Genomic DNA, 7,647 nt, shown 5'->3' on the forward strand with positions numbered 1-7,647 from the left:
TGTTACACAGCCACTTCAATGTTTTTAATAACTTATTTGAACTCCAGACTTCTTTTGTGTTCAGTATGCAGCATTCAAAGCGACATCATCAATTTCCAACATGTTCTGACATCATTTGTTGTTTTTCGGTCATTTACCTAATTATTTAGAGAACTAAATGACCGTGAAATTGAAAATAACTACAAAATGAATCCTGAAAATGTTGACACTTGGCATGGTATCATCATATCACCCGCATAGCATGCGCGAAAGGGTAGAGAGGGTCACGACAAAAACTGGACGCACTTCGTGTACAAACTGGACAAAGTCTTTCGGAGTATCAGGGTTTCGGACGAGAAATCATCTGTTACACGGCCACTTCAATATTTTTAATAACTTATTTGAACTCCGGACTTCTTTTGTGTTTAGTATGCAGCATTGAAAGCGACGTCATCAATTTGCAACATTTTCTGACATCATTTGTTGTTTTTCGGTCATTTACCTAATTGTTTAGAGAGCTAAATGGCCGTGAAATTGAAAATCACTACAAAATGAATCCTGAAAATGTTGAAACTTGGCATGGTATCGTCATATCACCCGCATAGCATGCACGATAGAGTAGAGAGGGTCACGGCAAAAACTGGACGCACTTCGTGTACAAACTGGACAAAATCTTTCGGAGTATCAGGGTTTCGGACAAGAACTCATCTCTTACACGGCCACTTCAATGTTTTTAATAACTTATTTGAACTCCGGACTTCTTTTGTGTTTAGTATGCAGCATTCAAAGCGACGTCATCAATTTCTAGCATGTTCTGACATCATTTGTTGTTTTTCGATCATTTACCTAATTGTTTAGAGAGCTAAATGACCGTGAAATTGAAAATCACTACAAAATGAATCCTGAAAATGTTGAAACTTGGCATGGTATCATCATATCACCCGCATAGCACAGGCGAAAGAGTAGAGAGGGTCACGGCAAAAACTGGACGCACTTCCTGTACAAACTGGACAAACTCTTTCGAAGTATCAGGGTTTCGAACGAGAACTCATCTGTTACACGGCCACTTCAATGTTCTTAATAACTTATTTGAACTCCAGACTTCTTTTGTTTTCAGTATGCAGCATTCAAAGCGACATCATCAATTTCCAACATGTTTTGACATCATTTGTTGTTTTTCGGTCATTTACCTAATTGTTTAGAGAACTAAATGACCGTGAAATTGAAAATAACTACAAAATGAATCCTAAAAATGTTGAAACTTGGCATGGTATCATCATATCACCCGCATAGCATGCGCGAAAGGGTAGAGAGGGTCACGACAAAAACTGGACGCACTTCATGTACAAACTGGACAAAGTCTTTCGGAGTATCAGGGTTTCGGACGAGAAATCATCTGTTACACGGCCACTTCAATATTTTTAATAACTTATTTGAACTTCGGACTTCTTTTTTGTTCAGTATGCAGCATTGAAAGCAACGTCATCAATTTGCAACATGTTGTGACATCATTTGTTGTTTTTCGGTCATTTACCTAATTGTTTAGAGAGCCAAATGGCCGTGAAATTGAAAATCACTACAAAATGAATCCTGAAAATGTTGAAACTTGGCATGGTATCGTCATATCACCCGCATAGCATGCGTGATAGAGTAGAGAGGGTCACGGCAAAAACTGGACGCACTTCGTGTACAAACTGGACAAACTCTTTCGGAGTATCAGGGTTTCGGACAAGAACTCATCTGTTACACGGCCACTTCAATGTTTTTAATAACTTATTTGAACTCCGGACTTCTTTTGTGTTCAGTATGCAGCATTCAAAGCGACGTCATCAATTTCCAGCATGTTCTGACATCATTTGTTGTTTTTCGGTCATTTACCTAATTGTTTAGAGAGCTAAATGACCGTGAAATTGAAAATCACTACAAAATGAATCCTGAAAATGTTGAAACTTGGCATGGTATCATCATATCACCCGCATAGCACATGCGAAAGAGTAGAGAGGGTCACGGCAAAAACTGGACGCACTTCGTGTACAAACTGGATAAAATCTTTCGGAGTATCAGGGTTTCGGACAAGAACTCATCTCTTACACGGCCACTTCAATGTTTTTAATAACTTATTTGAACTCCGGACTTCTTTTGTGTTTAGTATGTAGCATTCAAAGCGACGTCATCAATTTCTAGCATGTTCTGACATCATTTGTTGTTTTTCGATCATTTACCTAATTGTTTAGAGAGCTAAATGACCGTGAAATTGAAAATCACTACAAAATGAATCCTGAAAATATTGAAACTTGGCCTGGTATCATCATATCACCCACATAGCACACGCGAAAGAGTAGAGAGGGTCACGGCAAAAACTGGACGCACTTCGTGTACAAACTGGACAAAGTCTTTCGAAGTATCAGGGTTTCGGACGAGAACTCATCTGTTACACGGCCATTTCAATGTTTTTAATAACTTATTTGAACTCCGGACTTCTTTTGTGTTCAGTATGCAACATTCAAAGCGACGTCATCAATTTCCAACATGTTCTGACATCATTTGTTGTTTTTCGGTCATTTACCTAATTGTTTAGAGAGCTAAATGACCATGAAATTGAAAATCACTACAAAATGAATCCTGAAATGTTGAAACTTGGCATGGTATCATCATATCACCCGCATAGCATGCGCGAAAGGGTAGAGAGGGTCACGACAAAAACTGGACGCACTTCGTGTACAAACTGGACAAAGTCTTTCGGAGTATCAGGGTTTCGGACGAGAAATCATCTGTTACACGGCCACTTCAATATTTTTAATAACTTGTTTGAACTCCGGACTTCTTTTGTGTTCAGTATGCAGCATTGAAAGGGACGTCATCAATTTGCAACATGTTCTGACATCATTTGTTGTTTTTCGGTCATTTACCTAATTGTTTAGAGAGCTAAATGGCCGTGAAATTGAAAATCACTACAAAATGAATCTTGAAAATGTTGAGATTTGGCATGGTATCGTCATATCACCCGCATAGCATGCGCGATAGAGTAGAGAGGGTCAAGGAAAAAACTGGACGCACTTCGTGTACAAACTGGACAAACTCTTTCGGAGTATCAGGGTTTCGGACAAGAACTCATCTGTTACACGCCCACTTCAATGTTTTTAATAACTTATTTGAACTCTGGACTTCTTTTGTGTTTAGTATGCAGCATTCAAAGCGACGTCATCAATTTCCAGCATGTTCTGACATCATTTGTTGTTTTTTGGTCATTTAACTAATTGTTTAGAGAGCTAAATGACCATGAAATTGAAAATCACTACAAAATGAATCCTGAAAATGTTGAAACTTGGCATGGTATCATCATATCACCCGCATAGCATGCGCGAAAGAGTAGAGAGGGTCACGGCAAAAACTGGACGCACTTCGTGTACAAACTAGACAAACTCTTTCGGAGTATCAGGGTTTCGGATGAGAACTCATCTGTTACACAGCCACTTCAATGTTTTTAATAACTTATTTGAACTCCAGACTTCTTTTGTGTTCAGTATGCAGCATTCAAAGCGACATCATCAATTTCCAACATGTTCTGACATCATTTGTTGTTTTTCGGTCATTTACCTAATTATTTAGAGAACTAAATGACCGTGAAATTGAAAATAACTACAAAATGAATCCTGAAAATGTTGACACTTGGCATGGTATCATCATATCACCCGCATAGCATGCGCGAAAGGGTAGAGAGGGTCACGACAAAAACTGGACGCACTTCGTGTACAAACTGGACAAAGTCTTTCGGAGTATCAGGGTTTCGGACGAGAAATCATCTGTTACACGGCCACTTCAATATTTTTAATAACTTATTTGAACTCCGGACTTCTTTTGTGTTTAGTATGCAGCATTGAAAGCGACGTCATCAATTTGCAACATGTTCTGACATCATTTGTTGTTTTTCGGTCATTTACCTAATTGTTTAGAGAGCTAAATGGCCGTGAAATTGAAAATCACTACAAAATGAATCCTGAAAATGTTGAAACTTGGCATGGTATCGTCATATCACCCGCATAGCATGCGCGATAGAGTAGAGAGGGTCACGGCAAAAACTGGACGCACTTCGTGTACAAACTGGACAAAATCTTTCGGAGTATCAGGGTTTCGGACAAGAACTCATCTCTTACACGGCCACTTCAATGTTTTTAATAACTTATTTGAACTCCGGACTTCTTTTGTGTTTAGTATGCAGCATTCAAAGCGACGTCATCAATTTCTAGCATGTTCTGACATCATTTGTTGTTTTTCGATCATTTACCTAATTGTTTAGAGAGCTAAATGACCGTGAAATTGAAAATCACTACAAAATGAATCCTGAAAATGTTGAAACTTGGCATGGTATCATCATATCACCCGCATAGCACAGGCGAAAGAGTAGAGAGGGTCACGACAAAAACTGGACGCACTTCCTGTACAAACTGGACAAACTCTTTCGAAGTATCAGGGTTTCGAACGAGAACTCATCTGTTACACGGCCACTTCAATGTTTTTAATAACTTATTTGAACTCCAGACTTCTTTTGTGTTCAGTATGCAGCATTCAAAGCGACATCATCAATTTCCAACATGTTCTGACATCATTTGTTGTTTTTCGGTCATTTACCTAATTGTTTAGAAAACTAAATGACCGTGAAATTGAAAATAACTACAAAATGAATCCTGAAAATGTTGAAACTTGGCATGGTATCATCATATCACCCGCATAGCATGCACGAAAGGGTAGAGAGGGTCACGACAAAAACTGGACGCACTTCGTGTACAAACTGGACAAAGTCTTTCGGAGTATCAGGGTTTCGGACGAGAAATCATCTGTTACACGGCCACTTCAATATTTTTAATAACTTATTTGAACTCCGGACTTCTTTTGTGTTCAGTATGCAGCATTGAAAGCGACGTCATCAATTTGCAACATGTTCTGACATCATTTGTTGTTTTTCGGTCATTTACCTAATTGTTTAGAGAGCTAAATGGCCGTGAAATTGAAAATCACTACAAAATGAATCCTGAAAATGTTGAGACTTGGCATGGTATCGTCATATCACCCTCATAGCATGCGCGATAGAGTAGAGAGGGTCACGGCAAAAACTGGACGCACTTCGTGTACAAACTGGACAAACTCTTTCGGAGTATCAGGGTTTCGGACAAGAACTCATCTGTTACACGGCCACTTCAATGTTTTAATAACTTATTTGAACTCCGGAATTCTTTTGTGTTTAGTATGCAGCATTCAAAGCGACGTCATCAATTTCCAGCATGTTCTGACATCATTTGTTGTTTTTCGGTCATTTACCTAATTGTTTAGAGAGCTAAATGACCATGAAATTGAAAATCACTACAAAATGAATCCTGAAAATGTTGAAACAGGGCATGGTATCATCATATCACCCGCATAGCATGCGCGAAAGAGTAGAGAGGGTCACGGCAAAAACTGGACGCACTTCGTGTACAAACTAGACAAACTCTTTCGGAGTATCAGGGTTTCGGATGAGAACTCATCTGTTACACGGCCACTTCAATGTTTTTAATAACTTATTTGAACTCCAGACTTCTTTTGTGTTCAGTATGCAGCATTCAAAGCGACATCATCAATTTCCAACATGTTCTGACATCATTTGTTGTTTTTCGGTCATTTACCTAATTGTTTAGAGAACTAAATGACCGTGAAATTGAAAATAACTACAAAATGCATCCTGAAAATGTTGAAACTTGGCATGGTATCATCATATCACCCGCATAGCATGCGCGAAAGGGTAGGGAGGGTCACGACAAAAACTGGACGCACTTCGTGTACAAACTGGACAAAGTCTTTCGGAGTATCAGGGTTTCGGACGAGAAATCATCTGTTACACGGCCACTTCAATATTTTTAATAACTTATTTGAACTCCGGACTTCTTTTGTGTTCAGTAGCAGCATTGAAAGCGACGTCATCAATTTGCAACATGTTCTGACATCATTTGTTGTTTTTCGGTCATTTACCTAATTGTTTAGAGAGCTAAATGGCCGTGAAATTGAAAATCACTACAAAATGAATCCTGAAAATGTTGAAACTTGGCATGGTATCGTCGTATCACCCTCATAGCATGCGCGATAGAGTAGAGAGGGTCACGGCAAAAACTGGACGCACTTCGTGTACAAACTGGACAAACTCTTTCGGAGTATCAGGGTTTCGGACAAGAACTCATCTGTTACACGGCCACTTCAATGTTTTAATAACTTATTTGAACTCCGGACTTCTTTTGTGTTTAGTATGCAGCATTCAAAGCGACGTCATCAATTTCCAGCATGTTCTGACATCATTTGTTGTTTTTCGGTCATTTACCTAATGGTTTAGAGAACTAAATGACCGTGAAATTGAAAATCACTACAAAATGAATCCTGAAAATGTTGAAACTTGGCATGGTATCATCATATCACCCGCATAGCACATGCGAAAGAGTAGAGAGGGTCACGGCAAAAACTGGACGCACTTCGTGTACAAACTGGACAAACTCTTTCGAAGTATCAGGGTTTCGAACGAGAACTCATCTGTTACATGGCCACTTCGATGTTTTTAATAACTTATTTGAACTCCGAACTTCTTTTGAGTTCAGTATGCAGCATTCAAAGCGACGTCATCAATTTCCAACATGTTCTGACATCATTTGTTGTTTTTCAGTCATTTCCCTAATTGTTTAGAGAGCTAAATGATCGTGAAATTTCAAATCACTACCAAATGAATCCTGAAAATGTTAAAACTTGGCCTGGTATCATCATATCACCCACATATCACACGCGAATGAGTAGAGAGGGTCACGGCAAAAACTGGACGCACTTCGTGTACAAACTGGACAAACTCTTTCGGAGTATCAGGGTTTCGGACGAGAACTCATCTGTTACACGGCCACTACAATGTTTTTAATAACTTATTTGGACTCCAGACTTCTTTTGTGTTCAGTATGCAGCATTCAAAGCGACGTCATCAATTTCCAACATGTTCTGACATCATTTGTTGTTTTTCGGTCATTTACCTAATTGTTTAGAGAGCTAAATGGCCTGAAATTGAAAATCACTACAAAATGAATCCTGAAAATGTTGAAACTTGGCATGGTATCGTCATATCACCCGCATAGCATGCGCGAAAGAGTAGAGAGGGTCACGGCAAAAACTGGACGCACTTCGTGTACAAATTGGACAAACTCTTTCGAAGTATCAGGGTTTCGGACAAGAACTCATCTGTTACATGGCCACTTCAATGTTTTCAATAACTTATTTGAACTCCGGACTTCTTTTGTGTTCAGTATGCAGCATTCAAAGCAACATCATCAATTTCCAACATGTTCTGACATCATTTGTTGTTTTTCGGTCATTTACCTAATTGTTTAGAGAGCTAAATGACCATGAAATTGAAAATCACTACAAAATGAATCCTGAAAATGTTGACACTTGGCATGGTATCATCATATCACCCGCATAGCATGCGCGAAAGAGTAGAGAGGGTCACGGCAAAAACTGGAAGCACTTCGTGTACAAACTAGACAAACTCTTTCAGAGTATCAGGGTTTCGGATGAGAACTCATCTGCTACACGGCCACTTCAATGTTTTTAATAACTTATTTGAACTCCAGACTTCTTTTGTGTTCAGTATGCAGCATTCAAAGCGAC

This window comes from Triticum dicoccoides, chromosome 3A, assembly GCF_002162155.2.
Source record: "Triticum dicoccoides isolate Atlit2015 ecotype Zavitan chromosome 3A, WEW_v2.0, whole genome shotgun sequence".
NCBI classification, from domain to species: domain Eukaryota; kingdom Viridiplantae; phylum Streptophyta; class Magnoliopsida; order Poales; family Poaceae; genus Triticum; species Triticum dicoccoides.